The sequence below is a fragment of the Camelus ferus genome, chromosome 12 (genome assembly GCF_009834535.1).
Source record: "Camelus ferus isolate YT-003-E chromosome 12, BCGSAC_Cfer_1.0, whole genome shotgun sequence".
Taxonomy (NCBI): domain Eukaryota; kingdom Metazoa; phylum Chordata; class Mammalia; order Artiodactyla; family Camelidae; genus Camelus; species Camelus ferus.
In genome coordinates, this window is record NC_045707.1 from 59,336,930 (window position 1) to 59,356,757 (window position 19,828).

Consider the following 19,828-nt stretch of genomic DNA (forward strand, 5'->3'; position numbering starts at 1 on the left):
CGTTAGTAAACACCAAAGTATTTCCTAGAAATTCCACTTAAGGTTTACACATATATTTTAAAATTTATTTTAAATAAATTTAAAATTTATTTTAAATTATGTTGAGTGTCTATTTGTGCCATGTATCATATATATGCAAGACAAAAATAAAGGAGAGTACGAAGTCCAGTGAAGGAGACGGAGAATTATATCAAAAATAAGATGACATTTTAAGCACAGTTTGTTTTATGAGAATGTAGGAAAAACCTAACTTGGACACGAGGAATAAGAGAGAGTTTCCAGTGGAGGAAACAAATTCTAAGCTGAGAACGTAGGATCAGTGAGAGTTAACCAGAAGAAGAAGATTCCAGAAAAAAATAAAAACCTGAGTAGATCAACGTATTTCTCTTACAAGCCATGTTGTGAAGTTTGGACTAGGGAACTTAAGAATCACTGTCATATGAACAGCCTTCCTTTTGTTAATGAGTTCCCAAAAAGAAGGCAGATAGATATTCCTGTCCAGAAATCTGCAAGAGATTAAAATCCAGGCAGGCAGAGCAGACTGCGCCTGTGACATGGTCTTAGCGATCCCTTGTCTTCCTTTTGCTCTACCCACTTTCTGAGCTTTGATTGTGTGAACTCTCCAAGACGCTTCAAACAAATTCCATTTCTGCTTAAGTTACCCAGAGTTTTTTTTTTTTTATTATTATTTACAACCAAATTCCTTGATAATTCAGTCTTTTTAAAATTGAAAGCAGAAAATTGGTAAACAGTGATTTATGCTTTAGGACAATTTATCTAGCTATAAAGTTTGTAACAGGAAGGAGGGCTAAGCTGGAGCCAAGGAGTTTGCAATCTTGCCAAACTCGAGATTCTGATAGCCATCTAAGGTGGCGGTGCTGAGCAAAGAGAACAGCCAGTAGCCCCGAGGGATACTGACTGAGAATTTACAAATATGTAGCAGTTAGGGTGAAAGAGAAATGATGGCTTTCTTCATTCTTATGAAAGACACTTACTGACCAACCTCTGAATACACATTTAAAGTACAGGCAACTATGTGGGAACTCTGCCAAAGAAGCTTAAGAAAAAAAGAGAGAATAAACCTAAAGGACATATCAGAAGGGAAATGACAGAAGTGGAGCAATCAGGATTTAAGTAAGCAAAAACCTACCTCCAAGTGGCTTGAACAGTAAGGGATTTTTTTTTTTTTTTTTTGGCTCATCTATTGAAAGTTCAGAGGTAGATTGTTGATTTAATCTATTAGTGAAGGTTAAATCTTCCTGGATCATACTTGACTCTTTCATCCTGTTTGGGTGCCTTTTCTTACTAGGATAATGCGAACGGGGTTACAGCAGTATGGGGCCGCACATCTCTGCTCAAGGGCTCAGAGGGAAGAGAGCATCACTTGCAGCATCTGTCTCTTAAGGGATAGACCACATTTTCCAAAAGGTCCAGAAAACGTCTCCCTCTTTATCACTGTTGTCTATTAGCACATGTGTCTGTAGGGAAGCAAAATATCCCACCCTAAAATATCTCTTTGGCATGAGGATTACTTCCAGCTGAAAACAATCAAGGCCCAAAAGCCTCAGGAAGAAACTCTGATCTTCCCCTTCACTGCTTACAGAGGACAGATAACCTGTTCCAAGAAGGGAGCTAGCACCATCAGTAGCTATAGTATGAACCAGTGTGTAAACAGGGAGAAACTTAGCAAAATCTAACTGGTTAAAATTCCTCTTTGTGTCCTATGGCCCAGTGAACATTTGTTTACCAAATATTTGCTTTTCCATCTCCATGTCAATGGCTTTCCTCCCCTTTGAGGTCCCAAACCACTACCCCTGACATCCTTTTCTGTCTTTAGCTGAAGATGGCATTTAAGGTGAGGGCTGTGGCCATTTGGATGAGTAATTCAATTTTTCTGGGTCTCTTCCGTGTATACATGTTATTAAACTTTTGCTTGATTTCCTCCTGTTAATCTGCCTCATGTCATTTTAATTCTTAGATGAGCCAGAAGAACCTAGAAAGGGAGAGGAAAATTTCTTCCTTCCCAACATGTCCATTCTGGAAATAAATATTATGGCTAGGAGAATTACATGTGTCACAGGCTTAGGCTTGGGTTCCTCCAGAAAAATTGATTTAGAAAAAGTACGTGATAGTTTTAAAAATAGAAGGAGGTGCAGGACACAAATAAACAATATTTATTGAAGGGGCAATGCGGTGTTAGTACATTAGAGGTTGTTTCTAAACATAAGAGAATATTATAAATAACTTTATGTGAATATATTTGAAAAGATAGATGAAATGAGCAATTTTGTATAAAAAATAAGTTAGGTTACTAAAATTGACTTAATAAGTAGAAAAACCAAGCAGATGAGTAGCCATTAAAAGATTTAATCACATGGAAAAAACAAACTTTCTCTAAAATTAGCATTTAATCCAGACCATTGCAGAGTTAGTTTTACCAGACCTTAACCCTCCCAGACTTCAGACAATGCTACAGGGCTATAGTAATCAAAACAGCATGGTACTGGCACAAAAGCAGACATATAGATCAATGGAACAGAACCGAGAGCCCAGAAAACAACCCACAGACCTATGGTCAATTAATCTTTCACAAAGGAGGCAAGAATATACAGTGGAGAAAAGACAGTCTCTTCAGCATGTGGTGTTGGGAAAACTTTCCAGCAGCATGTAAATCAATGAAGTTAGAACATTCCCTCACACCATACACAAAAATAAACTCAAAATGGCTTAAAGACTTAAATATAAGACAAGCTACTATAAACCTCCTAGAAAAAGGACATAGGCAAAACATTCTCTAACATAAATCTTAGCAATGTTCTCCTAGGGCAGTCTACCCAGGCAATAGAAATAAAAGCAAAAATAAACAAATGGGACCTAATTAAATTTACAAGCTTTTGCACAGCAAAGGGAACTATAAGCAAAACAAAATGACAGCCTACGGAATGGGAGACAATATTTGCAAATGATGTGACTGACAAAGGTTTAATTTCCAGAATATATAAACAGCTCATACAACTTAATAACAACAAAAACAAAACCCAATCCAAAAATGGGCAGAAGACCTAAACAAGCAATTCTCCAATGAAGACATATAAATGGCCAAAAGACACATGAAAATATGCTCAATATCACTAATTATCAGAGAAATGCAAATCAAAACTACAATGAGGTATCACCTCACACCACTCAGAATGGCCATCATTCAAAAATCGAAAAATGATAAATGCTGGAGAAGCTGTGAAAAAAGGAGCCCTCCTACACTGTTGGTGGGAATGCAGTTTGGTGCAGCCACTGTGGAAAACAGTATGGAGATTCCTCAAAAAACTGAAAATAAACTTACCATATGATCTAGCAATCCCACTCCTAGACATATATCTGGAGGGAACTCTAATTCAAAAAGGTATATGCACTCCAATATTCATAGTACTGCTATATGTAATAGCCAAGATGTGGAAACAACTTTAATGTCCATTGATGGATAACTGGATAAAGAAGTTGTGCTATATTTATACAATGGAATACTACTTGGTGATAAAAAAAGGAATAAAATAATGCCATTTGCAGCAACACGGATGGATTTGGAGATTGTCATTCTAAGTGAAGTAAGCCAGAAAGAGAAAGAAAAATACTGTATGATATCAGTCATATGCGGAATGAAAAAAAAAAAAAAGAAAAAAAAGAAAAGAAAGAAAGAAAAACAAAGACACTAATGAACTCATCTACAAAACAGAAACAGACTCGCAGACATAGTGAACAATCTTATGGTTACCCAGGGAAAGGTAATGGGATAGGAAAGGAAGGGATAAATTTGGGAGTTTGAGATTTGCAAATGTTAAACACTACAAATAAAAGTAGATAAAAAACAAATTTCTCCTGTATAGCACAGGGAACTATATTCAATATCTTGTAATAACCTCTAATGAAAAAGAATGTGAAACAAATATATGTATATATATGCATATTGAGACATTATGCTGTACACCAGAAATTGACACATTGTAACTGACTATATTTCAATTTAAAAAAAATTAGAAAAAAAAGACCTTAAAACTATAAGTAATCCCTATATTACCAAAATATTTTAGAAACAAAGCATTATAAAAAAACTCTCATTCATTTTATGATTCTAATATAATATACATGGAAATTGGGCAACAGCATAAAAATTAAATTGTCTCACCTTTAAAAATACAAGAAGACATAAAAAGAAAACATAGAAATCAACTCAACTCAATAAAGTATTTTTAAAAATCTCAAAAGTACCAAAAAAGGTTTATTCCAGGAATGCAGTGCTGGTAAAATACATTTTTTAAAATTAACAATTCAACATAAAACAACTATTACACTGAAAGGTCACATGAGAAAGAAAAAAATAAGTGCAGAAGAAAACGATTTCTATAAAAATTCTTAGCAATTTAAGAATCAAAGGGGATGTTTTTACTTGATAAAGTTCTACCAAAAATCTACAGGCATATCATTCTTAAAAGTAAAATATAATAATCATTCTTAGTAATGTCAAAAAATGAAACGAGATGTTTTATTACCACTCAATTATTGAAAGTTTCACTGGATGTTCTTGCCAGTATTATAATTTAAAAAATTATATGAAACATTCAAGTATTTTTAAAGTCACAAAATTGTTGTTATTTACATAGACAATCCAAGACATTCCTAGATATCATTCAATCTAATTAAGACTTTAGTAAATCTGCTGGATACAAAAAAAAAAAAAAAATACTGAAATCATTAGAATTCTTATCAAGGAGCAATAACAAATTAGAAAATGCTATGTAAAATGTAAACATTCAAAACAGCAATGAAAATTATATTTACCTTTAGTACCCATTAGGAGTAAAGCTAACAAAATCATGTGAGACCTGAAAAAACAATTATCAAATATTAAAGTACACAGGAGATGAATGAGCGAGGAGAGAGTCACATTCATATTTATACAGAAAGCAAAACTTCAACCTGTCAGTATTGGCCAATTCTGTAATGGTGGGCACCTGGTGTTTGTTGTGTGACTTACTGTTACCCTGCCTTTTTTTTTTTTAACTTTTCAAAACAATTACAAAACAGTAAAACAAACTTCATGTTTCCACAGAGAAAAACATATTTTACTTTGTGAATCAATGGCATAAATTTCCTACAAATGCTATTATCTGTGTAAAAATTTAACACAAGTATTCTATTCCCAGAACCAAGGCAGAAGGGTTTCATACGGGGTTCCTGCCTGAAAATATTTGCTGTTTGAGAAGAGGAAATATTGAAGTCTACTTTAAAGTACATAAAGACAATTGTACAGTAGGATTAAATCTTAGGGAAAAAGCTTACAAAAAGATTTGCTGCCCCCCTTTTTTCTTAAAATGACTATGTCAATATATAATATTGAGTATATGATAAAACTGTAAGGTTTTTCTCTCAGAAAGCAAATAGTGTTTATTGAAAAGTGTGAAGCAAAGTGAGGTGAGTTTTGAGAAAAATAATATTTTTCGAGGCTTTTCAATGTATTTTCCTTAACAGTCTCTGTCTTTTCATAAGTATTAGATATCTGCTAAGACACTGATTTATATATATTTTTTCTGTCTGAAAGGTGTATTAACATCTTTCAGAGTATCTATAAAACAGGATTACTTTTTTTCCATGAGAATTAGTGAAGAATTTTTTTCACATCTTATTTCCAAATATTATTAGATATTTGACACTTCAGGATGATTTAAATTACTTTCGATGAGCTTGAGATACAGTTTTATCACATTGCTTTCTTGAACCAAGAGGAAAGAAAATTGCATATTAGTTTTATTTTCTCACCAAGACAAGATTAAACTAAAATGGCAATAATAATATTTTTTTAAACCAAAGAATGTATCTTCTGGGGGTGAAATATCAACATGGATGGAAAACTTGAATTTAGCTGTTCTCACAAAAGTTGGGAGTTGGGAAATCATCAGTGGTTAGACACAGGATTCTAGACAGCTTCATGGCAATGAACTACAAATCCTAAATATTTTCCCCTATTGTCTCAACTATCAAAATTCTACACACGATGAAAGTTCCATTTAAATTTGATTGTCTCTAAATGTTTTCCCAATTGATTAAAATTGTATATGATCTCTGCCTGCAAGCTGATTTGGGGGTTTGTGTGAACCAGGCTTAGTCATACTCTGCTAGATTTGGAGAGGAACATTCAGATCATCCAGGCCAAGCTTCTTTCCAATGAATAACTGATTTCCTTACATAACAATGCTGGCAAAAAGGCCAGCTTCTGCTTAAACATTGTCTAGTGTTTACAGACTTCAGCAGACATTCCAACAGAGGCCTAATATCCAAAACCAATACTCCCTTTTCTCCTTACTCCCCAAAGCCAGAGATTACAGTGTCTAATGATCATCATCATCATCATCATCCTGGACTTAGATAAGAAAAACCTTTTTTCAGAAGAAAAACTATTGCAGTAGGGAGAACTCTCCAATCTCAGAGATCAAAAACCTCAAAATCAAACTGAAAGGCTTTTCTTTTATCAGTAAGAGGAAATCAGCAAAAAAAAAAAAAAAAAAAAGGAGTGAGGCGTCTGTTCTGTGAGGGTGGAGGGGGAATGCGCCTTGTGGTCAACCACTGCTCAGCACAAGCTGAGAGGTGGGCGTGCTCTGCTTTTGAGTACTTGTGTAGGCTTGGGGCAGGCTGATGCTCAGGGCTTTCTGGGAAAGAGAGGAGACTGACTAAAGTTCGGTCAGCAAAAAGCAGAGGTTTAAAAATGGGAAACTGTGAGCACTTGGTGGGAAGCAATGATGTTTATCTGGAAGGTGGCTATGTGATGTAGTCCAGGCTAATAGGATGCAAGCAGAAGAGGCCTTCGGCTTGTTTTTCTGATAAATCCTGACAAAAAGGGACCTACTTGGCTGGCAAACATCTTTTACAGGCACACTATGCCTGGAAGTAGAGCAACGATCTGAGGAGTATGAGGAAGAAAAACACAAAATGAAGAATGAGCGTTAGACGGAGACAGATCACTACTGGCATAAATAACTCAGCATAAATGCCTGGATTTCTATTTTGAATAACTGCTGTTAGGTTAAGTAGCAGTAGTCAAACTTCCGTTACTTGCAACCAAACACAATCTTACCTAATGGAAAAAAAAATGTTTAATAATCTATTCTAAAAATTTGCCCAAAATCAACATTAATTTATTACTTTTTAAGTCATCTAAAATCTCCACTGCTCTATTTTTGTTAAAGTTTTCGCAAGAAAGTTCTGTGGATTTTCAATAATTTTTCATGATGATTTTCAATAAATACTTCTTACCTTCATTTTTCCAATTCCTATGTACATATTTCTTTATGATCCTTACATTTTGCCTTTCACTTTAATTATTGTCACATGTATCTTTTAACACATATCTTGATATACATACATTTAATCTATGCATATCTATTTCTATATCTGTGTATCAGGAAGCCAAATGTTTAACGTTAGTGTGTATTTTTTATTCTGCATTCTCCCAGTGCCTTTCATTTGGTAAATACTCCATAAATATCTTAATTCCATGCAATTTCTAATTCTGACAAATTATAAACATTGAGAGGACTTGGAAAGCTCTCATTTAGTTTTAATGGTATTTCAAAACATCACCACTGTGCTAATAGCTACATGACAAGAATTAACCAAAACTAAATATGGGTATCTTTCTGAAAGTCTTTTTTTAAGTTAATTGAATTATTTCAATTGCATTAGAAAAGTATAATATTTAAAGAAATCCTGAGGTGAAGTCTTTTAACAAATGTAGTAAGTCTCCCTTCATTACCCATAATTTATTTATTTGCTGGGTTTTTATATTGCTCTAGGCAGAATTTGGAAGGCAGGGATGCTTACTATAGTCAGTTATGTAAGATTTAATCAGGATGTCGACAAACAATTTGAATAGTTGTCAGGGAGATGAAGGAGAGGCAAAGGGTGGCTCTTAAAAAAAAAATAAAAAAGCCCAAATTTTTCCAATCAAGAATTCTAGTAAACAAGGTGATTTTATCTGGAAGCAGCTTGATTCTACGGCGCAGCTTTACCCAGGGTCACTCTAAGTACCACTTTATGGTCAGTGTGATGCTCATCCCCTGTGTAAATCTGCATCTCTCCTGGTTTATTAAGATCCTTCTTGGATCTATGTAGTTTTGAATTTTGAAGTCCAGAGATTCCCTTTTCTCAGATTTTTCCCCCATGTGCATTTAGGGGTCATCTGTCTGGCAGACAGAAGATCTGATTCAAGGCTTGATACTACCTAAGACACAGTCCTCTATGAACTGTGTGGTATTATATAAGGACAATTAGAAAGCAAAGGCCAGGCGATATAGCCTATTACTGTCATAGTGAAATTCCCTTAGGGAAGACACACATCAAAGTAAGTTTTAAACGTGGTTCTAAATAGGCTTATTTATTGCATGCTCCATGAGGAAAAAGATTAATCCAAAGAAAGGAAACCCTAGAATTATAGCATGTATCAAAAAATCCTATCTTTCAAGCATACTGAATGACTACAAAGGTTAGCATTGTTCACTATAGGTATATAGAATACAAAGAAAATGGTTTATAATTAGGAATTCAATTATTCATAAGTAAACCGTGCTTCCAAATTTCATGTCTGAAAACAACATGCATTATTATATTTTAATTCTTTTAAAACATTTTCTTGGCAAATAGCTTTGCATAATTCACTTTGTTTAGCCAAAGCTTCTAATCATGGAATGTAAAATTAAGCTTCATGTTAGGTGATGTATGAAAGACAATGCATTCTAAATGAATAAAATCTCAACTTCAATATATGTAATACTGAGTTTTCTATCAACATATACTGCTCTTTATATAAAGACACAAAACAATAGAAAATATTGGTGAGTAAAATTTTAAAACATAAAAACTCTCACCACCTCCTTTAAATAAAACTGTCAAATATTAGAAAATATCTGGTGTTATTTGAAAGGTATTCAATTCCAGGCCCTTTCCTGGTACTTATAAATAATTTCCATCTGAAAGAACAGAGGTGTTTATTACAAGGCTTTTACAAAGAAAAGTGCTAGATGTTTTTAAATCATTTTTGTAAGCGACATTCAACTCTTATATTGACCAAGCTACATTACAATTTGTTTTGCATTTTTATCTAGGATATGTGACCATAAGAACTCTGCGAATCAAGTCTACATAATGTTTTATTGCCAAGGTTTGCAGATTGAGTTTAGGGAGGAATAAGAGAAAAATTAAAGAACCGGAAAGCAACTGAGAAAACATACCCATGGTACAATCATTGTGAGTGAATGTTGAATAGCGAACAAGAATTATTCTACCAAATTTGCAGTTTTTGTAGATCATCTGGCAATTACTTAAGGAGAGGGAACGTCCTTGTACATTTTGATTTAGTCATTATCTCTTCAATCCGTCTCAGCTTTATCACTTTGAAAAATCTGGAAAAAAAAATGCCATTTGCATTCCATAATTACATCAAGGGACTTGAGAGTTTTGGCGTCGCATTCTTTGAAAGCAGAGGGCACGTCAAGGCAAATCGGTTGCAGTGACTAATCACAGGAGTCCCTAGGCCTGGGCTTCCCGCCCTCAGCTGAAGACCTTTGCCACACTGTCATTACTATGGGCTGTCTGCTGGCTGGCTGACCCCAGCTTCCTTCTGCTTCTCCAAAGCCCTTTATCACTCAATGATTAATGAACTGTAAAATAACAACCAGCCTCTGAGCCAGTCAAGATTCCTTCCCATGAATACTGAACGGAAATGCAAAGTTTCTTCCCTGAAGGTGTCAAGATTCTATGGGCAAACCTTCTTTTTTCTTTTCTTTTCTTTTCTTTTTTTTAACCCTCCAGCACTGTTGCCAATCAGTGTAGGAAGCAAAATGTCAAAGGAGATATTCAAAGACCACTTCTCGTTTCCTCCAGTAACCCTAAGGTGCTGCTTATATGTTTTCATCAATTTATTCCAAACTGTTCCAACTACTAGGATTCATGATTAGCTCTTTCAAAACTTCCATCTTGGGGCTGTCCTTTGGCACAAGGGGCTTTGTGAAAGAAAATGAAGCAAATACAATTTGAGAGCTGAGAGCAGGCTGACATCCTCAAGCTTACATAACTCAGTCAGGAAAGCTCCATGCGCAATGTTTCTTCTAATAATAATAGTTTCCTCAAAGAAAAGAAAGCGTGGATGCAGTGAGATCATAAGCTAAAGGGAAAAACCACAAGCTCAGGAAAAGAGGAAATAAAACAGAAATCTTAGAAGAGAAAGATGAGACCCGGTTTAAAGCTAGCACATTGATTTCTAGGCATATCATCCAAACTGCATTTTCCAGCAAACCTTTCTTGCTTAAGAATTACAAATTCCAAGTGTTTTAAAATATTATCATGGATCCTGAATATGAACAACTAAAAGCTGACTTCAGCTTTCAGTAAACTTAGATTTAGCAAACATTTTGTCATCAAGATCCTCTATGGATGAAATAAATTTCTTCTCTTTTGAAACCATGCTTTCTCATCCTCCTTTTTATTACAAATAATAAATGTGAAATCACACATAACGCCCAATTATAAACCCTTTTTATTCTGTCACTGACTTATAAAATTATATTGGCCAAAAACATATTTCTCATTTGGTCTTTTGTATTACATTTTATGGCTCTTGAAACATCAAAAATTTCCATGTTGTATTCTTATTGCTTATATTATAGAAAGGAATATTTTGCTGTTCTCTGAACAGAAAACCAAATTTAAAATTTCTCAAGTATCCTAACATGAAAAGTTTTCTCTTTCTCCAATGCATAATCTTCCTACCAACATATATATGCACTTGACCCTTAAATAACACAGGTTTGAAATGCATGGATCCTCTTATACGGGGATTTTTTTTTTCAATAGTAAATACTACAGTGTTTACTTGCTTGATACTTATATACTTGATACAATATTTACTTGCTTGATACAGTATTTACCTGTTTGAATCCATGAATGTGAAACCTCAGATATGGAGGAACTGCATATTTACTGAGGGTTGACTGTAAACTATACGCAGATTTTTTATTGTGTTGGCGGTGCACCCCTAACCCCCACGTTGTTCAAGGGTCAACTATACTAAATTATATTATTGTAAAAATAATAGTTTTTCCTGAGACATACGAATTCACATCATGACATACCAGGGTACCTCAATATTTTGATAGAGCACAAACATTTTTTGTGATAATTTAGTATGCACTTTCTTAGTTTTTCAATAAATTTTAGTCAACAGTCTTGAGATGTAGTGGTTAAAAAAATTTTTTAACACATTCAGACACCATAAAATGTCTTAAAATTACTACTCCTTATGTTCCTTAAAAATATGCTTTGTTAGAGCTAAAAACAATTTCACATTTTTGCGCTCTGATGAAAGTGTAGCTTCAAATGTTTTTTACCTGTAGCTTTAAAAAAAAAATTTTTTTTTAATGGCGGTACTGAGGATTGAACCCGGGACCTGTGCATGCACTCTACCACTGAGCTATACCCACCCCCCCACTTGTAGTGTTAGAATCAGTAACTGTCTTCAACTCCTCATAACTGTGGAAACAGCAACATGAAACTGATAGTGATTGTGAACTGACCCATTTAAGATCAGTGACGGTGTTTGAATTTTTTTAAACAAACACTGTAAAATTCAAAATGACAAAAAATGGCTGAAATGGATGTTTCAAATCCATGTTTTCCCCTAATGGATATGGCCTTACTGTTGTAGGAGTTGGGGTGCACAAAGATTTGTAATGCAGGCTTAAAAGCTCTATTCAAAGTTGCAAATTTTTCACAATTGTTTCAAGAGATGAAATACTTGAACAAAATTTTAGAAAGCCCAGCACAAGTTTCTGGCTTGTTAGTTATTGTTGTTTTTCTCTTCTTTCTATCCATTCTTTGATAGCTTTCTCAGCGGACAGTGTTCTACAGGAGAGCAGGAGGACTCTGGTGAATCAAGGGGAGTGACCACCACAGCAACCACTCTCCTCAGTGGTTATGTGGCATCACGTTGAGAAGGCAGCCAACCCACTGGCTGGCCAGGTACTCCTGGATAGCCATCAACCCACCAATTCTATATGTCTGCTAGGAACACACTGTGTCAAAGCAGACAAAAATGGAAAATCACAAGAGAGTGAGAACAACAGAAATATGTTATTTTTTACCCCTTTGTTAACTTCAACTCTCCTCTTTGTTTTGGAAAAGAAAATGAACCATACACATTGTATCCTCTAAGGAATCATATTTTCATAAGGAATTATTAAAGATTGATTTATTGGTACCAAAATTGGCCAAGGTTTAGGATTTATACCTGTCAGTTTTTTAAACAGATGATCCATTCATATATTCATTCATTCATCTGACAATATTTATTGATACTATGTTAATTCATAGGTATTCTTCTGTTTACTGAGAATGGAGTAATATCCAAGGACAGAAACACTGACAGAAACCTAACCCCAGAGAAATTCCATGTAGAGGAGGAAGACAGAAAATACATAAGTTGACAAAGAAAATGATAATTTCCTAAGTACTCTGAATGAAAATAAAATGTGATGCTATAATGCTGTGTCTAAGGTAGGAGAGAAACTACTTCTGAGTAATTTAGAGTAACTATTCTCAAGTAGTATACAAGAAAAGATTTTCTAAGAAAGTAACATTTGAGTTGTGATAGGAATGATGAATAAGAGCTAGTCAAGCAAAAGCTAAGTAGAAGTACTCCATGCAGAAATTGGAGGGAGGAAAAAACTTTCCTCTCCCCTTCTAGATTCCTCTGGCTGGTCTAAGAATTAAATGGACATGAGACAGATTAAGAGGAGAAAATCAAACAAAAATTTAACAGCATGTCTACATGGGAGAGACCCAGGAGAACTGAGTAACTTAACAAAATGTCCAATACCCTCACCTTAAATACTATCTTCAGCTAAAGACAGAAGAGGATGTTGGCGATAGTGGTATGGGACCCCAAAGGGGAGGAAGACCATTGACATGGAGATGGAAAAACAAATGTTTGGTAATCAAATGTTTGCTAGGTCATGCAGAGACAATGGGACATAGAGAGAAATTTTAACAAATAGGCTTTGCTAGGTTCGTCCCTGTTTACACACTTAGTTCACAGTATAGTTATATCCAGCAGTAGCCCCTTACTGGAACAGGTCTTCTGTCTATGTTCTTTAAGGCAGCTGAGGGAAGGTCAAAGGTTCTTCCTGAGTCTTTTGGGCCTTCAAAATAGTCAGCCTAAATTAATTCTCATGCCAAAGAGACACATTTTGGGGTGGCAAATTTTGCTTCCCAGCAAAGGCAAGGGCTTGAGATTGCAACACAATTGAAGAGTTCAGGACCTAAAGAAAGTTCAATGTGGTATCATTTTTTTCCTTTCTTACATGCCATAGTTTAAAATTTTGCAAAGAAAAAAGGACTCAGTATACTCAAAGGTGTTGAGGAAACAAGAGCCTAACTTTCTTGTTTGAGGAGAGTAGACTATTTCAAATTTTGAAATTGATATATCCAAAACTTTGGGGAATGACCACTTTTACATCAACCATTATTTTGGAAGTGAATTCTGGGCTTGGTCTTAGCTAAGTGACCTGAGGCCAAGTTCACAGGCCACACAGTTAATATTTTCATTTTAAGTGGTGTTACATGCATTAGCACATGTGAACCTCAGAAAAAAATCTATGTGGTAGAAATAATTCCATTTAAAATGTGTCATGAAGTGTTGGTCATAGTTCTTAAAGACTTGAATTAAGAATATTAAATCCAAAAGCACTAAGCTTCTAAAAAACCCACTCTTGTGTGTGTATATTCTTATTCTCTCCATTTCTGTTGCACAACTCACTAATTTATTTTTCCTTTGGAATGCCTTGCATCCTTTTTTTTTTTTTTTTAGTCCAACTGTAACTCTCTGATTTTTAATCACTGTATGTTCATTTCCATTTTTTAATGCCTTTTCATCTGTCTCTCTCTGACTAAATCCTACTTATCTTTCAAAGCCCAGCTCAAAAGCTCTCCTTACCTTGATGTTCTTCCTAAGATCTATGAAAGGAAAAAACATATTATGTCTCTTTGACACTTAGCACTTTAGGTATCAGGTTCCTTTCTACATGAGATTGTTTTTGAGGCAGGGAATTTGAATTTTCTAGCTGTGCGTATCTCACAACACTTGGCAAAATGCCTGTGCGAAACAAATACTTGTAAAGCTGGTAGACCTGGGGCGGGTGGGGGGCGGTGAAATCAGTTCTCCATCCCACACTTCTCATGCAAAGTGGGGAGAAGGCACAACTTGGGAGAGAAAAATGTATGGAGGAACGTGGATGCCTCTCTCTCCTTTCCAAGGAGAGGTGATGTATCTGATTGGTTAATTAGGAGGAAGACCTGGCTCCTGTATTTCTTGCCAGAAGGTTTGCCTCAAGACGCTTGCTTCCTCTGCTTCTGAAAGTGGAGGCTCTGAATCTGCCAAGGGGAGATGACCACATTTCTGCGTGTATGGATTTTATCCTGAAGGAACGATCTCAGGAAGCCTGACTGCTGCTACATATCTGAAATATATTTTCCAAATCAGTTTATGCATAATAACACTGTAGTATTTTCATCTCCATCTCTCTGACTCTTTTTCTATCTTAAAAAAAATATAAATAAATAAGACAACTTAATAAGTACTTGAGGAATGAATGAAGAGAAAGAAATGTACACCAGGTAGAGGTTGATAACCACCCACCTCTCTAAGCCTTCTCTTTGGGTTTATTAAGTCACTACTCCTGGAAGATTCACCAAATAAAACAAGAGAGTAAGTCTGTATCTTGTGTAGAATTCCCTCACCTGGCAGCCAAGGCAGCCCAACAATGTGGCAACATTATATTTTAACTTAAAAAATTTTTTTCCAAATAAATACCCTCTGAATTTTAAAGAATAGAGGTCTGAATGCTAACGATCTTCTCAACCAACATTAATGTGAAGTTATATCGGATAGAATACTGTATATACATAAAAAGGCAAGTTTTGTGCGTTACTAATTAACCAGCTATCCTCATTTATTTCAATACAACTTTGTGTGCCTGAAGACCGATGTTTTAGAAGGCTGGAACTTTAAATTCTCAAAAAGGTGAAATAATAGTAAATATTCCATGATTAAATAATTGTTACATAGGAAATTAGTATCTAATATTCTTCCATATAAACCAGAAATGATGCACAACTAACACTTCCCCTGCCCCTTATGAGGTTTATACCATCCTTTAACTCATTAAGAAAGGCTAATTGGATTTGGAGAAAAAAATTAAGAGAGAAATATTTAATATCATCAAAATCAGTTATTGATGAAAACCCACATAATAATTCTCAATGTTAATGCAGTGATGAAAAACAGCTCGACCAAGAAAATTTCCTGCATCCCTTCTAGGTTTAAACAGCACATTTCTAAAATAAAGACCATGAGTCACAGCAAAGAACTAGAAACCTGAATTCAGCAGCAAAGCAAAACTCAAGTGAAAATCACTTTGCCTTTTTAAAGTAGTGACTTTTAAAACTTTTCCTCTGATTCTCTTAAAGATTTGATGAGTGTTTCTTTTCCAGAGTGGTCACGTCTCCCTCTGTAATAAGCACCAGATAGCTTCTTGGGAAGCAATATCATTCTGTTAGAAGACAGCAATTACCTAACAATTTAACCGTCACTGAAAAAAATTTAAAAAATACAAAATTCACTCCATTCAACACAATACTCTCTTATTCCTTGCAGGACTTTAATTTAGATTGTAATTCACGTATCCCACCCTTGAGAACTTTTCCATTTACCTCGCCATGAATTTGACATTTCGATTTGAATCCACTGGAAGAGAACTGAAGCTTAGGCCATATGGCTGGGAGCAATTACGGGGTTAACCACCCGTACACAGGCTCACCCCTTAACAATTTCCAACAATGTCTGGGTTGGAAACGCCACATCACAGAGATTATTCTGTTGAAGCCAGGCCTCCCTCCGCTGTGATCTCACCATCTAATTACATTTTTTTCACAAGTTTAAAAAAAGACAGCGCTTGTTAGGTGAAAGAAACACCAAATTTTTCTGAATCTAAAAATACCATTATCAAAGAAGAGGAAGTTCATAGTTGTTAGCCGCTTGCCAGTGCAGGAATGCCACGCCGCACTAAAATATGACCTCGCAACCAAGAATCAGTGATTCTCTCATAAACCCCTACACCGTCACATGCTTTGAGTGCAAATCGTTACCCACCTAGACATCTGTTAGCACTCACCCCCCTCCCCACCCCCAGCGCAGTCTTAGAGGAGAGAGAGATTGTGGCAGCTTTGGGTAAGAAAATGTTGGTCTGAAATGTATCACATTTAAATGAATTTCCTAAGGTGGAGAACTCAGAATTAAGAATCTCTCTCCCACTCACCCATCTGTACTGTACTCCATATGATCTAGGCTTAACTCTTCCCCGATCCTGTCCACACAGGAAGAGACTCAGGAGTGTGCTCTGACCTGGCTCACCCATGAGTTTGCACCCTCCTCCATAACAGACAGTCCCAAGGCACGAATGTTTCATGCCGTTCTCTTTACCTTTCCAGCATCTGCTTGACAAAAGCAGCCCTTTTATTCTGCCAGTAACACTACCAACGTTTTTTTGTTCTAAACAAGGATCTACTTTTTTTTTTTACCCATTACCTTGGCGATGGAACTAATCAATAAACAATCTCTAATAGGAATAGGAAAGAGTTTCAAGTGAGCCACACTGAGGACTAGAGCCCCGGAGACAGTCTCTCAGTTAACACGGAAGAACTGCTCTGGAGAAGCATGGTTTTCAGTACAGTTTTATATCTTGTTAGAACAAATAACATCAAACAAGTCAGGGACACATCACTTCAAGGTTTTAAAAAAACAGATCAGCACCTACACAGTGAGTCAGGGTGGCCTTGGCGCCTGGGAAGGGAGTCTTATCATTGAAGGAGTCATAGCATTGGCATCCCAGGAAGGGAGGCATTCAGTATTTTTAATTCTGGTCAGTTCACTCTTTTCTTTAATAATTAAAGCAGATGCACAATATATGTCTGATAAGCCAAGAACAGTCTGGTTTCATTAGCATAATATTCCAGTTAGATATGTATAAGCTAGAATGACTTCCTCATGTCTCAATATGTGAATATTTCTTTCATTAACCTACAAACTGAATTACTGCATGTTTTGAAAATATGAAAAAAAATCTTAATACTTTCCTAGACTTAGTCTTTCAGCCTTATTTAAAAAAAATTATGACATATTCTGGCAATTACTCATGCCATGAATACAAGATAAGATTGAATATTTAGGAAAAAATTGTAAGACTAAATGAAAGTAAATAAATGTGTTTTATTTGGGGGAGGATATTTTTTCATTCTTTTGGTTGCCCTTTCATATGGAGGGGACTCCAGTAAGATAACATTTCTAGCCTTTCTCTGTCCACTCACTCACTCTCCCCAAGGTATGAATATTACTTACAGTGGTGATTTTGCATTGAAAAACTGAGGAGCCTCATCACTCCCCATTTTCTTTTTCTTTAGAGCCCGGGTTTTTGCAGGAAAGACATTTTGCTTTGCTTTTCTATGCTTGGACCCTAAGCATGAAGCCCTGGCCCCAGAGCCAGGGTGCCCTGTGGCTGGGTCTCTATAATCCCCTGGCTCTGTATGAGGACATCCCACCTTCCTACAGATATAATCCACCATTTGCCATGTTAGTACCGCCAATAATACTGCTTTATCCTTTCGTTTTATACCTCAGCTGTTCAGAACTCCAGGTAGAGAATTGACCATTTGTTTCTTAGGCTTTCCAAACCCCAGCATGTCTGAAGAAATTATATTTTACTGAATTCATTTACTGCTAAATAGAAGACATAAATGCAAAGTTCATTACTATATGTTTGGAATAGTCAAGGAACTTGAAAGAAAATCATTCTTTCCTCATGTTTGTTTTCTGACCTGCCAGCCAATCATACAAGTGTTTTAGCATAAACAATTATCTGAACCTAGTCAAATGCATACCAGGACATGAGTATTAGCAAAAGTTAATTTTATTAATTTCAGATCAATAACTTAATGTGAGGTAATAATAGTTAACATACTAGTCAAATGATAATTAGTACCTCATACTCTTGGGCACTATGTGATAATAATTCTACTGAAAACATTTTGTTTTAATTAATCTTCAAAACAGCCCTAAGAGAAACATTATTATTTTCTCCATTTAAAAAGAGTAAAAATTCAAGCTTAGAAAACCTGCTTGAGGACATAGAACTCTTTTCACAACCGAAATCTACGTCTATTTGACCTAAAAGTCCACAACTCCAAAATCATGATATATTGTCACCAAATTGTATTTTCCAGAATGTTCTTGTTAAACCAGAGAAACCATCTGGAAAATAAATTGTTTAATTCGACTTGTACTTGCTGCTCAATTCTCAACAATATGCAAAAACATACACACATTAGTCAAGGATACGGCACCTGAAAAGCTCATAAATTTTATTAGGAACCCATTGTCTTTAAACACAAGACTTGCCTGAAAGATCATATATAAAATGACAGTTCTTAAGGTTTTAAAGAACAGAGATATGGAGAGACTGTTTCAGTAAACAAAGGTTGATACTAAGGATACATTCAGGGGAAAGTAAAAACTAACAGAAAGAGGAAGTAGTCCCAACTGCCACACAGGCAAATCTCACAGCGAAGTGCGATGCTGCTCAGTGTTTAAAAACAGCTCCAGCAGCACCTCCATTAACTCAAACACCTTCCGCTCTGCCGTTATGGCAACTCGAACAGCTCCCTTTCTGTTTGTCTCTCCACAAGCTTTTTTCCTATCCGGCACCTGGCTGCCTGTGCTTTTCCTCATGATTTCTGTTTCCTCTAGACATCAGTGGCCTCATGGCTTTCATTACAGACGAGCCCAACTTACATCATGGGCTTATTGACTTGTTAAGAGTCAAGCCGTCAGCAGTTGATGGATTATCATCTTCATGCTTTTGATTTCATCTTACTCTAATGGTATATATACCAAGCAGACTTCCTTGGATTCATCCTGAAACCTCTCCCTCTCCTTCTCATTATGTTTAATACTAATTATTCCAAAGAAAGGCAATGCCATGTCCTTACTTGGTTTAGAGGCATATAGATTGGAGCTACTTATTTATTTATTTTTTACTCCAGCGTCAGCCCATCAATTTTTCGCCATTTTGCTTTTAATCATCACTGATGAGGTTGCCAGTCAACTAGTGTAACATACATCAGGATTAATATCCAGCACAACTATACAGTTGTCAATGTTTTTTAATCACCATTGCATTATAAAATTGAGAGGTACAAATTGAGCCATTTTAGTCAAAACTGTAGTTTCTTTCCTCTGTAGACATATTTCCCTTCATCGCTTCTTCCAGTGATGCATCCCACTTTCCTACTGGGGAGAGGGGAAGTTTCTCCCTCTTGAGTTCTTATAGCTAAACTAGTAATGAAACTGACACCGGACAGATCAACAGGAGAGAAAGAAACAAATTTTAATTCACGTGCATGGGAGTCCCATAGAAATAGAACCTAGGAAGTCACCAAGTAGATAGCTTTTATACTTTTTAGACAAAGTAACAATAAATTTGTGAGGAATGGACAAAACAAAGCAACTTAGGTTTTGGATGCTCAATTAGTGAAGAACCTAAAAAGAGTTTGGGTTTGGAGCAATAAATTACAGAAATAACAAGATTGCTTATATATGGTTCTCAGCCCCAAATTCCCTATCTTTGGCAAAAAGGGCTTCCTTTTACTTCTACATGCAGGGAGTACATACACCCTTCAC